Genomic DNA, 17,440 nt, shown 5'->3' on the forward strand with positions numbered 1-17,440 from the left:
CTATGAAGAATTTTGATGGGACCTTGATGGGGATTGCATTGAATCTATAAATTGCCTTTGGTAGAATTGCCATTTTTACTATGATGATCCTCCCAATCCAAGAGCAAGGGGCACTGACTGTTCTTCCACAGAACCTGGGTTCAATTCCCAGCACCAATGTGGCAACTCACAACTGTCTGTAAGTCCAGTTCCATGAGATCTGATTCCCTCACACAGACATACATGCAGGTAAAACATCAATGCACATAAAATCAAAATAAACAGATAGTTTGATGAAAACAAAAAAAGAAAGTGGCATGGGTAGATGATTCCTTTCTTTATAGTAAAGATCAATGATATAATTAGTGTGAAGTGGCATTAAAGAGCTGAGAGGATGCCCATTGGTAGTGAGAATTCAAGATAACCTCAACATTCAAATATAGAAGCATGAAGAAGAAGAAAAAAAGCAAATAAGAATAAAACAGAAAAGACATTTAAATGGTAAGTTATAATGAGAAAGATGGCTAGGAAAGAAGAGAGGAAGAGAAAGTAGGAGCATTCCTGGGACATTATCTACAGTTGTGAGCACTTTTTATGAACAAGGCACCGTAGAGAGCATGTGGGGATGTACGAAAGGAAATTTGAGGAACGCTTACTGTGTGCTCTGTTGACTTGGGTCTTGGATCTGGAGAGTACCATTCGCACAGATGAGGCAGCAGGTTTGTAGAGATCAGACTCTGGGTTGAGAAGTCCATTGCACAGTCTTTAATTTTGTCATGAGTGGCACAAAAAGGCACACAGCTGGCTTCTGCAAGGGGTTGGCCCTGCTAGCCACTGATTGCGGGAAGACAAGCAAGAGTGCAGGACAATTACTCTGGTTTAAGGCAAAATATAAAGGAATAATCGGAGAAATCTCTGCAACATGGGTCATTTTACTATTCTCTAGAAACATTTTTCTTATTTTTACATATATTTCACAAGAAGTTCTTTGATTAAATAAAATTACAACATTGGCCCACAGACTCTTTGTTCAAATTCCACCAAGGACAACCACTGAGGATTCAAAATGTCCTGAATTTTCTTTGTGCTCTCCATATCTACCCATCCTCACAAACCAACTAAGATTAACATTAAAAAATGCAAGCTACTATTTGTTGCTACCAATGCAGCCAAGAAGGGCAGCTGACTTCCTTGACAGATTATTCGCTGCATAAAATAGAATATAAAATGCCCTTATCTACATATAAGAAGCAAATTAGCATATACTAGCATATACTACGAACAATAACAAAAATTGAAAGATCTTGAACAATGGCCAAAGCAAAGGGAAGAGAGTTTAGTTTAGTACAAGAGAAGAGAGAACAGACACACATCCTTTGTCCTGAGCATGTAAAGAGGTAAAGCAAATGGATAAAGGATGAAGCTGAATGAATGACACCGAAATAAGGGATTCTTATTGAAAAATCCATTTGGAAATTATTTAAGAAAAATGGTGCTTCAGCTCTTATTTGTACCTGCTAGAGAGATGGGCCTTGTTTTTCCATGTTTTAAATAATAAGTATTTAAAACTAGGAGTGTAAAGTCCATTTTTCTTCTATATCTTCAGGGCCTTGGGATGAGATTGTTAATAATTTAGGTAATTGAGTATACCTAACGCTTTGAATCTTGAAGCAAGAAAACAAAAATTCAACATTTCCCATAGACACGATAGGCTTACTATTTAATGCTTCAGAGATCATTAGTAAAAGAAAATATTAGAGCCATAAAGCACCTCTGAGAGCTAAACTAATGAATGTTTCCCACCTGCAGTTGGAAAATCATAGACTCAGTATGGATTTCAAGAGAAAGCACCACTGGCCGATGACAGAAAGGACAAATTGGGTTGTACAGGACTAAGGCAATAAACCTTGGGGACCCTTTAAAGACATAGATGCCACCATTAAATATTTCTATCCACTTGAATGCAACTGAGAAATGCATTCTGTGGGTCATTATCAAGAAATCCAGGTAGGTATCAGAGTGGTGAAATGCTAACAACCCCAACACAGGTTCTGTTCACACCAAGACTTAGGTAAAACAGCTCTTGCTGACACCTCTCTCTGTTCAAAGTGATTTCAAGGTTTCTTTTCTAGTTTTAGTGTTTGTTACATGAAGTGATGAATACAAGCTGGGCTGATATAATGGAAAACTGTGACTGAGCCTTTTCTAAAGGATGCTCAGTATGATGTTGCTATTAATTTTTAAAGTATGGCAAACAATCTCTTGAGAAGAGTTCACTCATTGAGATCGTATCATGCATGTGTCTACCTCTATTTACTCTTTAATAAGGTATATAATATATATTTAACAACATGCAAATGGTTAGCCTTCATCCAAAACTTACACCCCGAGGATTCACAATTTTCCTCCATTATTTTCCTGGATGTGAACATGTTATATCATCTAAAAAACTGCATTGCAGATTTGAGTCCACGCTGAATACATTTTTTTTAATTTTTGCATCTTGTCTCAAGAGTTAGAGAAAATGATGGGAACACAGACTATCTGATTAGGTTCTAGCATTTTCTCTTATGCTCTGAATACAAGTCATTGGCTCCAATTAAAATATTGTCAAGCTATTGATGTATAGAGTACAAGCAAGTACGGAAGAAGCCACAGGAAGGCAATGATTGAAAGGCAGTCTAAGCCCTGAAAGTGACTTTGGCTTTGTATTAGAATTAAGTGTTCCTTAAATCGTCAGTCACCAGATAACCTTTAGTTTCCGAACTGCCTCCAAGATAAATAGTTTTGTGTTTAGAAACTTTTATAGTAATTTGACTTTCCTGATATCATCCAATGATCTGCTTTGAATTTCATAAAAGCACCAGAGTGGAAATTAAAATAACAAAAACGAAGCCATTTTCACAGATGGTTTAAGAATTAAGTATTACATAAGGTACCAGAGAGATGTTGCAGCATTTCAAACTGCTTGCTGCTCTTCCAGTATACTCAAGTTTGGTTCTAAGCACCTTAATAGGTTAATTTTAGGTCCAGGGAATCTGGAGATCTTTTTTGGCTTCTGAGGACACATACAAATAAATCTTTGTTTAAAAATAAGTAAGAGCTCCGCCTGATCGCCGCCATCATGGACACGAGTCGCATGCAGCCCATCAAGCTCGCTAGGGTAACCAAAGTCCTGGGCAGGACCGGTTTGCAGGGACAGTGCACACAGGTGCGTGTGGAATTTATGGATGACACCAGCCGCTCCCATCATCCGAAACGTTAAAGGTCCCGTTCAAGAGGGAGATGTGCTCACCCTATTGGAGTCAGAAAGAGAGGCTCGGAGGTTGCGCTGACTGACCTTCCTGCTGGGTCCAGAGTATCCACCACTTGGCCCATGATGACCTACGACTATTAAATAAAACATTCGTATTGTTTTTAAAAAATAAAAAATAAATAATAATAAGTAAGATAGCTGGAGACATCTCAGACATTCTATAGAAGGACGGAGATCCCTGAGCAAGTCCTAAGTGGTGAATACTCAGCAATGTAGTATCTAACCAATGGAAGGCACTTGGAATGGGAGCTGGCCAACACCCACTAGCAAAATAGAGGCAGGATAAACAATCAGGGCTTTAACACTAATACAAGCTCAACATGAGCTTTTCGTGTCAGTGTTCAAAGTGTATCAATCGCCTAATGAAGGCTCAACTAAGTTGGATTTGTATAACCACATATGAAAGGAAAGATACTTTATTCTTTCCAAATAGATGTGCTTTAAAGAGTCTCTAGATTGGAAATGGGTCATGAAGATTTCATCATGATCTAGATAAAATATAAACTGTTTGAAACTCAGATTTCAAATATGAGAACTATCTAGAATTGGACTATTGCAATACAGCAATGGTGCCTTATTTCTCAACATGAAAGTAAAGTATCAATGCTACTTGAGTACTGTACTCTGGGGTCTACATCTAAAGCCGGTAAATTTTATTTACTGGGATAGAGCCCACTGGAATTACTATTTGGTTTTTTTTAAGGGTAAGAACTATTAAATATTTTTACCCTTCCATGTGTTCACATTTGTACTTCTCAGAAATTCATGAAACAAACTTCTACTGCAGCGACACCATAGTTGTATTCTAGACAATAATTTATTAACAACAGGTACTTGCATCATTGAAAGAGAAGAAATCTTAGTTCTTTAAAGATGAGACTTATTTAATTGTAAAATCAAATTTCCACTTAGTGTACCCACAGTTAGAAAATGGCATTCCGTGTTATTGTCACCAATCAGAATACACACTAAGCAGATGAAAACAGAGACCAATCATAGTCCCCAGAGAAGGTCATTCCAGTTTACACTGACTAGAGACTCATGCCATCCTCCAAGGAAAGGGCCTGGCATTTAAATGGATTAGCCATTGCTTTGATCTGGTACAGTATGAACCCTCATACTATAATCTATGATCTTAAACATCATTAACCTCAAAGAACATTTGCCTGACATCTGCGTACGATGCTTTATGCTATCACTTTTCTTTTGCTAAATACCATGATCTATTAATAAAGCCTGAAGTTGCATAAGCATTCTGGAAAGCTTACGCATGTGTTGGAATGCTTTTGCTGGATCTATGATTCACAATATTATTTTCAACTAAAACTTTTGCATACGTCTAACTATGTATGCTTTATTGTCTGGTGGTATTCATAGTGTATTTCAGTGCCAGACCCTGAGATGGTCTCTTTCAATTTCTTTCCTTCTGGATTGATCCATCATAATAGTCTGCTGAGATCACTGTGAATCTTGTCAGGCAACACATCCTTTCTCTCACTGAGCCTCATGTCATCAGCTAATTTAATAAGATTGGTTTCTGCCCTTTCAAAACTCTGACCTTGTCAAAAGACTCTGCAGGTAGCCAAGCTGATTGTACAGATACTACCTCCAATTCCTTTTTTATCAGGTGTAATTTGCAATGGCAGTCACATCTGTCCCCAGATGCCAGAGCTGTTCTCTCTAAAGAGCCTCAAGAGTGGTTCTGAAACTGTCTTTTATATGACTGCATTTATCCTGACATGCAGGGTATATAATGAACGTACTTAGATAAAAAGAATTTCACTTCTTTCTAGCATAGAACATGAAGCAGTGATAACCTAGAAAATAATAGCAACAAAACAACAAGAAGTTGGACTGCTACTTTCCCAGCGGTGACACACACTAACCACTGCACAATTTGTCACCAGACCGAGGTAGTCAAACATGACAAAAATATAAGCATGGATGAATTAAGACATTTTAGAAAGTTTCTGAGCACATAATGTGTCTTTATTATTTTTCACCAGTACATGAATATTGCAAATACCTGCATTCATTTAATCTAAAATAATGTCATTATTCCTTTCTATTGAAAATTAATGTTTCATTCTGTTCTCATGGAAAAAAAATTAGTTATATGACTGAAATTGTTTAAGTGTTTTAACAATTTATTTTCCTTATAAATACATACTGAAAATTCTTGAAAAATAGTAACTGTCCTTTAGTTATGAATACTCCACTTGGGAGTCTAGAAATAGGTCCAAACGTCAAGTACAGTGATTATTATCTTCTGAATGTTGTTCTAAATTAAGGATGCACATTGCCAGAAAGTTAATGACTGTTAACTAGAAAACCTTCAATTAAGTAGTTGGATACCAACTTCTCTTTGGGTTAAAGGCTGGAGGACATTTATCCAAGCGTAAATTAATCAAGAATTAACAGAAGAGCTGTATTGTACAGTTTACTTTAATTCACTCTCTTCATGTTGACAAAATGCAATGCAGGATCACACACTTAACTTGTGTTCGTACAGACTACAAACTACTTTGAAACAAAATAAGAGAGCCTTCAAATTCAGACCAATTTTTGACAGGTGCATTCTCTCAGCTGTGTCAGCAATATAGTAATTCCAATCAAGAAGAAGCAGCTACAGTCCCAGAGTATCTGGGGGAGATGCTGGCACAGTCTCACTTACAGTGGCCCTTCTGTCTTTTCAGAGGAAAAAGCGGCTAGCCTGAGGAAGTGAGGGAATTCTCAGCATCCCAAAGACTCAGATTATGTTTTCCCTCCCATCTTTAATACTACAGCATCCATTGAAGCTTCTTTTGAATTTTTCCTCCTGTGATGAAGCATACATGAAATCCTTTGTAATTTTAACTATATTTAATGGATGGTATTTTGAGCACTTTTAAGCTTGCAGCAAACTCAGGTCAAAGTACAGAGATCTGTACCTCTCACTCCTATGGGCACTCTTCCCCTATAATCAGCATTCACCAAGCATGGTACACTTTTTTTTAAAAGTTATACACATCATAATACAGAGTTCCCCCTAGGTTGCAATAAGATCAATAGATTTGAAAAAGTGGATAAGAATACTTATCAACCCTTATAGACTATACTGAGTAGTTTCATTGCTATAAAACATCTTTTATACTTAGCCTGTACATCCTTAGCCTCACTTGGCCTCTGACAACCACTAATCTTTTTTCCCCATTTCCATAGTTTCACTTTTTCCAGAATGTCTTATAGCTGGAATCATATGGTAAGCAGCCTTTCCAGATTGATTTTCTTCCCTTCGTAAAATGCATTTAAGGTTCTTCCATATCTGTTTTTGATATGAATGGTTATGTATTTGCAACACTGAGTGATATCCTACTTCCTGAAAATACGACAGGTATTTACCCAGTTCACCTATTAGTTTAGTTCTTAACTATTCTATGAAGGCCAAGTTTGAAGGCTTGTTTGCCAGCCTGTGATGCTCGTAGGAGGTAATAGGCCTGTAGGAGGTGACACCTAGAAAACTTGAAAGTGGGAACATGTCCTTGAAGGGAATACTAGCCCTTCATCTCTCTCTAATCGCTTACTGACCACCACAAGGTAAATAGCTATGTCAAAGGTTTCTTATCTTTGTGAACAAGCTGGCAGAAACAAATTGGGAGAAGGGAATATTTATTTGGCTGTCAGTTTCAGGGTATGAGTCCACCAACTGAATGGCCATTGAGGAAGAAAACAGGACAAGACACAGTCTTCAAGGATCTCCTCCTAGAGTCTCCTACTTTAGACCCATATCACCTCCAAATAAAGCTATTTTGCTAGGGGCCCATAAAGATTCAATCCATTGATCAGGTGTGAGCCCTCATGATGTCTCTGAGGAAGCCCTAACACACACATTCAGAAGTGTGTTCTACTGATCTCCCACAGAGTTAACAAGACTGTTTTTTTTTTGTTAGTACATGCATACTCTTCACCATATGTTCACCTTATTTCATTCCTGAAACAAGGGAGCAAGCCAACGTGAGTGAAACTTCTTAGTCTTTCCTTTGTATAAGTCAATTTTCTCAGGCATTTTGTTTACAGCAAAGAGAAGTGAACACACCCAGAAATGGACATTTTTACTATTTCCAAATTATAGCCACATTACATGCAAGAATTAAATTACATTAATCTTTTCACTAAGTTGTATAATAATCACTACAGTATTTTTGAAGTGTTTCACTGTCCCAAACTGAAATTCTGTCATTAAGCAACAGATCCCTACTCTTTAAACCCCTTATCATGTACTAATTTGCTTAATAGAAGTATTCTATAACAGTAGGATTATAGATATGGTGGTTTCAATGAGAATGTTCCTTATCAATGCATATATTTGAAGTCCCTTGAAGTTGGCACTGTCTGGGGGAGGCTTAGGAGGTGTGACCATATGGAAAGAGTATGTTACTGAGGATGGGCTTTGAGGAGAAACGTCTTACACTACTTCCAGATCTCTCTCTCTCTCTCTCTCTCTCTCTCTCTCTCTCTCTCTCTCTCTCTCTCCAATGTTGTGCCTGAGGTTGAAGATGTGACGTTTTAGCTTATTCTTCCAGCTTCCATGGCTGCCGCTTGCTGCCATGCCTCTCCACCATGATAGACTACAGCCCAAATAATCTGTTCTTTCTATGAGCTGCCTTGGTTGTGGTGTTTTATCACAGAAATAGAAAAGTGTAGTACTGTCGGGAACAATGTGAACTATGAAAGTTCAGCTCTGAGATTTTAGAAGGCAACAATAAGGACAATGGGCTAGAAGCCCATTTGGTCTAAGAATTAATTAGCATCTTTGTTTACCACAAGCTATTATAATTTACTGTTATCAGATCTATAGTTTTCCATTGGAATTTTCTTCACCCATACTTCTCTCTAGGCTTTGGGCTTCACTGCAATACTATTAATAAAAGATATATTCATTCTTCCTATGGCTTCTAAACTAGAGAAGCAATTCAAGCTACATTTAAGTCCCCAGTTCAATAGAATCATTAAGGTTTAACCTATACCATGGCTCTATCACTTACCACTGTTGGTTTTGCGAATTTATTGACATCTTCCTGGCCCATTAGTTAACATTTCTCTTTGTACTGTCTTCCTATGGCCACTTCCCCTTTGTCCAAATGAAATAAGATGCTTTTGTTTTATCCAGATATTATACTATGCAATCCTATCTTTGGAATAATTATTTCTTAAAAAGCTTAGCCAAAGGAAGAAGGCTTACTAACAGATGTACACTTCAACAGAAATGCCCTTACTTCTTCCTTACATTTGTGCCTTTCCTTCATTCCTCTGGCTCCTTCCAACTTGAATCCAGAGCTGGATATAATAGTTCTGCAACTAGTCTCTGCCTCCTTTTCTATGCTAAGTCCATCTTGTAGGCTATGGAATATGTCTTCTTTTTATGATCTTCTACTCAAACCTATTCAGAAGTCTGACAATAGCAATCCTGAACTCCCACAATGACCCAAGCATTTTCTCATGACATTTTTTACTGTTCCATAATGTAGTTGTATTGCTCCAATGCCTGCCTCATGAGCACTTCCCTTATCTGTCTTCTGACTTGGTCTTTGTGCTTTCTGAGCACCATGATCCTATGTCTAAAGAATTTTCACATTTTGTTTGACGATAACATTCATGGTGAAAACTAAAAGAGAAATGCATATTCTTTGCCAGCCTGACATAGTTTATAATATCTGTTTTAGGTTTAGCTTAATCTGAAAAGCATCCACGAATATGTCACAATAATAGGGCATATGGCTGGCTGTCAGGTAGTTTCTGTATTTGTATTAGCTGCTTTTCTTATTGCAGCAAAACATGACCAAAAAACTTAATAAAGAATTTATTTCAGCTTGCATCTGAGAAAAAAGTCCTTTATGGCAGCAAAGTCAGCAGCAGGAATAGGAGCTTACTGATCACATGGCATCTGTTGCAAAGGAGCAGAGCAATGAATTCTTCTGTTCAGTTAACTTTATCTTTTCTAATGCATTTTGGGATGCTAGGTTACGGAATAGTGACACTCATATTTAGGGTGGATCACTCTACCTCAGTTAACCTAATCTAAATAATCTTCCTTGTCATATACAAAAGATTATTTCTTCAAGCAGACAATGTATAGAATCAATCCAAAGTCCATTCCTTATTAATTTGGCATTCAAACTTGAGTTCATAGATTTCCATTGATACATGGAAAGAAGAGTTGAACCCAGGTGTGGTTAGTGCCCTTGAATTCTCAGTCTGCATCATGGGTAGTTAGTTGTGTGATGGAAGAATAAAGTTAAATTAGTAAGATGCAGAGCTCAGGCATGCTTATAGTAGCTGACTTGTGTTCAAGATGAATTTAAAGACAGTGGTCTTCTTCAGAATTCAAGAAAAGTAAAACTGTACCCAAGGTCATCCCATTGGATCAAAGTGATGGGAAATTTTGTGTTATGTTGTGCTGTTAGCTGTTTAAAGTACAACAGAAAAACTTAACAGAGTTCCCTGCCCTGTGTTGGACTGGAGAGGGAGGGGGAGAGGAGTGCGGGGAGGGGGAGAAGGGTGGGAGGAGGGGGAGAAGGGTGGGAGGAGGGGAAGGGAAATGGGAGGCTGGGAGGAGGCGGAAATTTGCTTTTTTTTCCTTTTCTCAATAAAAAAAATAAATAAATATTTTATCTTAAAAAAAAACTTAACAGAAGGTGATCAAACATGCGGTGCTGTAGGAATTCCTTCAGCCAGTAGCCTTTAAGATACCAGCCCATGAGACTTAGCCAGTGATGTAGGCTGGAGCAGGCCTGAGACAGAAAAACTCCACAGGAGCAGGACTAAGCCAGCGACCTGGGTTGGAGCAGGCCTGGGAAGGCAAACTCCACGGGACCAGGAACAGATCCAGACTAGCGACATTTGAGGAGGCAGGACTGAGCCAGCAACCTGGGCCAGAGCAGTCCTGGGACAGCAAGCTCCACAGAAACAGGATTGAGCCAGTGACCTGGGCCAGAACAGACCCGAGACAGTGAGTTCCACAGGAGCAGGTACAGGGGAGCAACCTCTGAGGGAGTGGACCAGAGCCAAAGACCTCTGTGGGTTCAGGCATGAGTCTGGGACCTATGAGGGTATAGGTAGGTACCAGAGACCTCTGCAGGTCTGGGCATGAGTCTGGGACCTGAGAGGGAGTAGGCCTGAGATAGAACCTCTGTGGGTCTGGGCATCAGTCGTGGACCTCCCAGGGAGTAGACAGGAACCAGAAACCTCTGTGGGTCCAAGTGTGAGACTGGGACTATTGAGGGAGTCAGCCTGAGCCAGGTCTTCTGGGCATATGGGTGCACCCAAGTCTGGGACTTCCTAGAGGGTAGATCAGAGCCAGAGACCTTTGCAGGACCAACTCAAAGCCAGGGACATTAACAGAAACAAGTACAGGCCCTTTGAATATCAGTATGGCAGTTTCTCAGAAAATTAGGAAACAAGCTTCCTCTAGACCCAGCAATACCACTTTTGGCTGGCTATATATCCAAAGGATGCTCAATCGTGCCACAAGGACATGTGCTCAACTATGATCATAGCAGCATTGTTTGTCATAGCCAGAAACAACCTAAATGCCCCTCTACCAAAGAATGGGTAAGGAAAATGTGGTACATTTACACAATGGAGTACTACATAGCAGAAAAAAAATGACATCTTGAAATTTTCAGGCAAATGCATGGAGCTAGAAAACATCATATTGAGTGAGGTAACACAGACCCAGAAATACAATTATCATATTTACCCACTCATAAGTGGTTTTTAAACATAAAGCAAAGAAATCCAGCCTACAATTCACAGTTCCAGAAAAACTAGATAATAATGAGGACTCTAAGAGAGACATACATGGGTCTAATATACATGGGAAGTAGAAAAAGGCAAGATCTCCTGAGTAAATTGGGAGTATGGGGACCATGGGAGAGGGTTGAAGAGGGGAGAGACAGGAAGGGAAACAGAGAAAAATGCAGAGCTTGTAACATGAGAGCCAGCTTGTTGGGGTATCTGTCCCACCCGGTACCCCACAGCTGGCAAGCCCCAAAGAAAATCACACAGAGGTCTCCATAAGATTAGAAATTGATTGGCCCATTAGCTCAGGCTTCATATTATCTCTTATGACTTATGTTAGCCCATTATTCTAGTCTATGTTAGCCACATGGCTCGGTACCCTTTTCAGCAGGGTAGGTCACATCCTGCTTCTTGGTTGTCTGGGCAGGAATGGGAGGAATGGGCTTCCTCCTTTCCAACATTCTCCTATTCTCATCGCCCTGCCCCTACTTCCTATCTGGTTGATCCACCTATACTTCCTGCCTGGCCAATCAGTGTTTATTTAAAACATGATTGACAGAATACAGACAATTCTCCCACACCAAGAGCTCAATAAAATCAATTTTAAAAATATACTATCCCACTTGGGTGTGGCCTCTTATACTATAAATGCCCAGGTAAAGTACCCACTTGCTCTCCTTTCTGACTGCTGGATTCAGTTCCTTTTCCTTGTACATGCAGAGGACTGTCATCTGTGAGTCTACCCCTAAAGAAATAACTCGTTATTATACTCAATTCTGAGATAGTGTCAGATTTTTTTTTTGAGCATTCATCTTCAATGCTAGGATGAGAATTCAAAAATCAGGAGACAAGAAGCTTTGTCAGACTAAGCCAGTGACAGTGTTTGTAACAAGGGGTCTCTTCCGTTATTCATCTAGCCATGGGTTTATTTGATTCTAACTGAAGAGTTATTCTAATTTAAAACTGGGTTCTAAGGGCCATGCATAGTGGCACACATCTTTAATTCTAGGTGTATCTGTGTGAGACCCAGGTTAGCCAGAGTTACAATAGAGAGACATCATCTAATAAAATAAACAGATAAAATAAAAGACTCTTCATACATGTGCTTCCATTTATCTAGTTATAACTATCATTATAAATTAATCATACAACACACAGCTATCATTATACTTATTCTGTAACACACATACACATACACACACACACACACACACACACACACACACATACACACATATACACCAGTTTTGTGAATACAGACAAAGAGTATTTGTTCTGTAGAAAAAAATCTGCCCAAGGTGAGCTATTTAGTCTATCAGTATGAGAGAGATTCTGACTTTAATGAACAGTTAATATGAGACTGTTGTGTTTTGAGACAGGTGTTTGGATACTTCATCCACAGCTAGAAAACAGTGCTATTTTGGAAAGTTGTAGAACCTTGAGAGAGGAAGTGGCCACTGAGAGTAAGCCTGGAAGTCTTTAAAGCCCCACCCCTTTCCTATCTTTTTCTATCTGTATACCAGCCCACATCTCACTCTACTGCCAAGTTTTCCCCTCCGTGACTACAGCTCCTCAAGGTATATGAGTGGCCAGGTCCCCTCCCCTGATGACCTCCAACTGCCAGGTTCAACCCACAGAACACTCTAATTGCCTTAACAGCCAGTCCCAGACCCTTTTCTCCAGATAAAAAGCCCAAGCTCTAGAACTGAAATCCCACTAATCCCTATCCTGGAAGCTTTCACCCTGAAGAGGTCCACCCACTCCCTCCACAAGAAAATCTATATGAACCCTGCTTGCTGTTCAGTTCTCTGTTGTTTTTTACTCGAACAGAGGCAGCCACCCTCCTGGGTTTTTTCCTCCCAACAAATTTCTTCTGTGAGGTTATTTGTGTGGTGTGACTTTGTGGTAGGTATTCCTTGAATGCTGACTTCCTGAATACCTTTCTATTTAAGCTGCTACCCATTCACTTAAGTCCCATTAAACCTTTCTCCCATTAAATCATTCCTTCCAGGTATATTGCCACATCAAGAGATGTAACTGAGACTATGGTTTATATTGATTGTCACCGTGACAGGATCTAGAATCACCCTGGAGATAAATTCCTGGAAGTGTCTATGGGGGATTTTCAAAATTCCGTTCATTGATACAGGTAGCACCACCCTAAATTTCTCTGGTGCTGTTCCATAGACTGGACTCCCAGACTGCATAAAAAGGAGCAAATTATCTGAGAAGAATCATTCGCCAATTTCTGTTTCCTGACCATGTATTCCATATCAAAACCAGACTGACATTCTGGCCACCATGCCTTTGCTGTTATGTATGGCTTTTGACCTGAACAGAAATAAAGCCAGATTCACTTATCTTTTCTTATAAAAGTACAGGAGTTTAAATTCATAGCCTTATATATTAAATATAAAACAGAAAATTCATGTAGTCTCATAATTCATAATAAAACATACTAAGTTAACTTTCTTTCCTTAGCCTTCTCTTAATATGTGATGTGGATGGGGCAGAAGGCCCTGCTAAGCCAAAGAATCAATAAATTCCCCATGTGAGATACAATATTTTTGTGATTGTCTATTTTATAATGTCACATGGTCCACCTGATTCTGGATATACTCTCACTCAGCAGTCTTCAAATCCTGAGGTCTTTAAATTCCTAGAAATGAAGTTTCTAGAAACGAATTTCACATAATGTGAAATTTCCTTACTTCTAATGCCTTTGAAGATAGTACAGAAGAAAGCACTGAATTCCTCTCTTATAGAGGCAGGAGGTAGCTAAACCCACTCTGATTGACTGAAAACAACACTTTTCCTCTCTTGTCTTGATCAAAAAATAAAATAATGGTGAGGCACTGAAGGGTTGTTCCCTCTTGGGTGCAGTATTGATTTGAATGAAGTGCTTCTTTTCTGTCATGATTTCAAGTTATAAATTGCCTATTTACGTCAGCAGATTTGTGGGACAGGAGGACAGGAAATAAAGTCAGGTATCTCAGAGAAATTAAGCACCGTATTAAATAAACCTTATTAATATATAACAACATAGTATATTATACATATATTAGTAAATATATAATAATCACATTACGTATAATATAGTATACATATGTGTTATACATTGTTGGTAGTCATTGGTATCAGTTTTGTGTTTTTTTAATAGAAAAAAAAGAGCATTGGAGAAGACATTACATGTGTGCAGCATAATTGTTAAGCTGACTCTCAAGTTAGTTCAAAAGGCATATTAGCACATTTCCTCACACCTTTTAATGAACATCTATAGAACACAGCAGACTAGTTAATTAATTGAGGAATAATTTGAGAGCTCAGAAGAAGATGCTGTACTACCGCAAGAGAGAACAGAATTATTTTCATGTTATTAAATTTGTAGCTAGCAGATTCTAGTTTTTCCAAATTTGTCAAACAAATTCATTCTTTGCTCATTTACTTTTGATATAATCACACACTGTTTCCTAGTACAGCGGTAAAATTATTTCATAAAGACTACTGCTTCCAGCCATATGTTATACCATTTGTTATTCTGTACGACTTGTCTGCTTTGGAAAAGATCCTAGTTAGAACATGATTTTTTTCCTTTTTTTAAGAATAAAAATCCAAATTATAAGCTATTGAAAACTGGAATTAGATAACCAATGGCGAAAATGAGGACCAACGTGGTCATGAGGTCTGGGCCTACATTGTTACACTAAATTAGATATTCAATACTGGGCCAGCATCACTTTGTGTGCTGAATTGTGGCTCTAGAAAGGGAAAGGTGAAAGAAGGGGTCCAATATGGAGATGGGGATCAGAGTGCATGTGCCAGTGCAGAGGCAGTAAGGAGACTCACCCAGTAAGCAAATGGGCAGGTACCCATGGCAGCATGTCATCAGACTGATGGGCAGAATTGCTGCACACAGCAGCAATATCACATAACCTGCTTGTGGATCCCTGGATGGATGTGAGTGTAGAGCGAAGACTGCAGGGGCATCAGCAAATCATTCTACAGTGATCCAACAGTTCAGTGAACAAGATCAAGAGTAGCTGATAGAGAAGTGTTGCGGTGTGGTCACATTCTGCATTGTTTAATATGGGCGCAAATGGTGCAATCTTTGTATCAAGGGACTGTGGTTAGCTGTGTTGAAGCAAGAAAAAATAAACAAAACAACTATCATTGTTCAAAATTAGGAGTTTCTTCTTGCCTTCTCTTGAAGTTCTTTATCTTTAGGACCTCCTGGACTCTTCAGCTCGGCCTATACACAATAGCCTTGAGTGGCATCAGGTACTTTCTTGGATGTGGTTTGTTGCTTCCCATTCACTTATCTTTGTTTCTAGGTGAATGAAAAGGTCATGTACACGTTCCTCCATATTGTCCTCTAAGGTAAACAGAGGCAAGACATAAAACACACTGTTCTTCCAAACAAGGATAGGCAGAGTGACTGGCAGTTTCGTTTGAAAGCAGAACTGAGCAACACCAACAAGCAAGAAACAGACTGTATGTCTAGTTGCAAGCCTCAATCCATGCAGCTTCAATGAAGCTAAATAGCAAGAATACAGAATGAACTTCCACAGTGCATCAATAAAATTAGGAAATCATTTGACAATTATAATGTTGACGAATGAGATGGAAGACCACAGTTAAGTCTACACAGCAGACTACTTGGCATCCGAGGAGAAAACTAACATATTTGGCTCAAACTTTTCCCTGAAATCTAATTTTCAGAGCTGAAGTTTTCATAGTAAGCCAGCTGCTAGGGTTTTGTTAATATCCTGTATTTTAAACTAAGCTGGATCTTGCACTTACTAATCTTGGGCATCTCACAGGCCACCTGCTCTTACATAATATGTAGAACTTGACATCTGCTGAGCATGGCCTCCTATCAGTTTTCTTGGTCCTCAGGTTAGTGTTCACAGTAGCATGCTAGGAGAAACAACATTCTTTTTCTCTTTGTACATTCAGGAAAATAACTATCTTAGTCACTGTTCTATTGCTATGAAGAGGCACCTTGACCAAGGCAACTCATAACAGAAAGCATTTAAAGCGGGGGTTTCCTTACAGTTTTACAGGGTGAGTTCATGATCATCATGGCAGGAAGCAGACATACATACATACATAGTTCAGTGCTTTCTATCCTTCTCTGCAAACAGCAGGCCAAAAAGGAAAATGACTGGGTTTGGCATTGGCTTAGGAAACCTCAAAACTCCAACCCCAGTGACACACCTCCTACAGGAAGGTCACACTTCCTAATCTGTCCCAAATAGTTCCACTAACTGTTAAGTAAATATTCAAACTATAGGAGCCTATGGGAGCCATTTTCATTCCAACCATCACAGTAACAGATTCCAAGTAAATCACCTGGATCCCTATGTTCTTGTGTTGAAATTGGGACAGTTGAATTGAGGCCTTGGCTGTCCTTCTTGGCACATCACTGTCTTGTATGTTGCTCTTTGTAACCCTGGATGTTTTTCATCTCTAATCATAAACAATTCATTTCATGTTTTATTAATAGATTATACCAGAAATGGTTTTAGGAAATTATAATATTTTATTAGCTTCCAGAAGGTAGGCATCTACTTAGCATTCCTAGCGTTTGTCCATAAGTCATATTTCAGAGTCTGTAGTGTGTAACAGTGAGGCAGGAATAAGCACATGCCACTTCTAACTACGCCAGCCTTTTCTGTTCAGCTTAACAACTGATCCATCTCTCGTGCTCCATACCTCATTATTTTAAACCCATGCAAACATTCAACTGTGTATTGAGGCAATGTATCCAAAATATATAATGGTAGCTATTTATTTCTTTTTGCTATCTTGTTTCTTTGCAACAGGGTCTCATTTTTTTTCAGACTGACCTCAAACTCACTATGTAATTTAAGAAGACCTTGAAGTAACTGAGCCTCCAGTTTCTATTTCTGAAGTGCTGAGATGGTTTAGTGTGTGTGCTCACAAACCCTGTTTGCATTGATATCCACTCAGAATCAGAGCTCAGCAGACCACGGTGAACTGTTAGATGCCTCTCTCTTTCAGTAGACAGAGGTTCAAGCAGTGGTGGGACACTGAGTACCACAGCACAGTTAGCACTGCTTCAGTGCTAGTGTAGTCATGGTGATACGAAAAAATGCACACCATTTGCAGTTCTGCCTGCTCACTGTATTTTCTCCGAGTTAGTGTGCCAGCTGCTGAACAGTGGAAATGCTATTAATTAACTACCTAAAACTTTAAACAAATAGCACAGGAGAACTTAAATGACAGGCAGTATGATATTGGTGTAGGAGGTCCTTCTGTTTATGTGTTGCTTTCATTGGTTAATCAATAAAGAAACTGCTTGGCCTGATAGGGCAGAACTTAGGTAGGTGGAGAAGACAGAAC

General features: G+C 39.0%; 1 protein-coding gene and 1 pseudogene across 1 annotated transcript in view; one reads left to right on the forward strand and one right to left on the reverse strand.

Moving 5' to 3' along the window:
- The window catches only part of Nxph2 (neurexophilin 2), a 124,721-nt gene that overhangs the window by 29,360 nt on the left and 77,921 nt on the right, over nt 1-17,440 (reverse strand). The window lies entirely within an intron of this gene.
- LOC101985769 lies at nt 3,104-3,361 on the forward strand (annotated as a pseudogene).

This window comes from Microtus ochrogaster, chromosome 4 (genome assembly GCF_000317375.1).
Source record: "Microtus ochrogaster isolate Prairie Vole_2 chromosome 4, MicOch1.0, whole genome shotgun sequence".
NCBI classification, from domain to species: Eukaryota; Metazoa; Chordata; class Mammalia; order Rodentia; family Cricetidae; genus Microtus; species Microtus ochrogaster.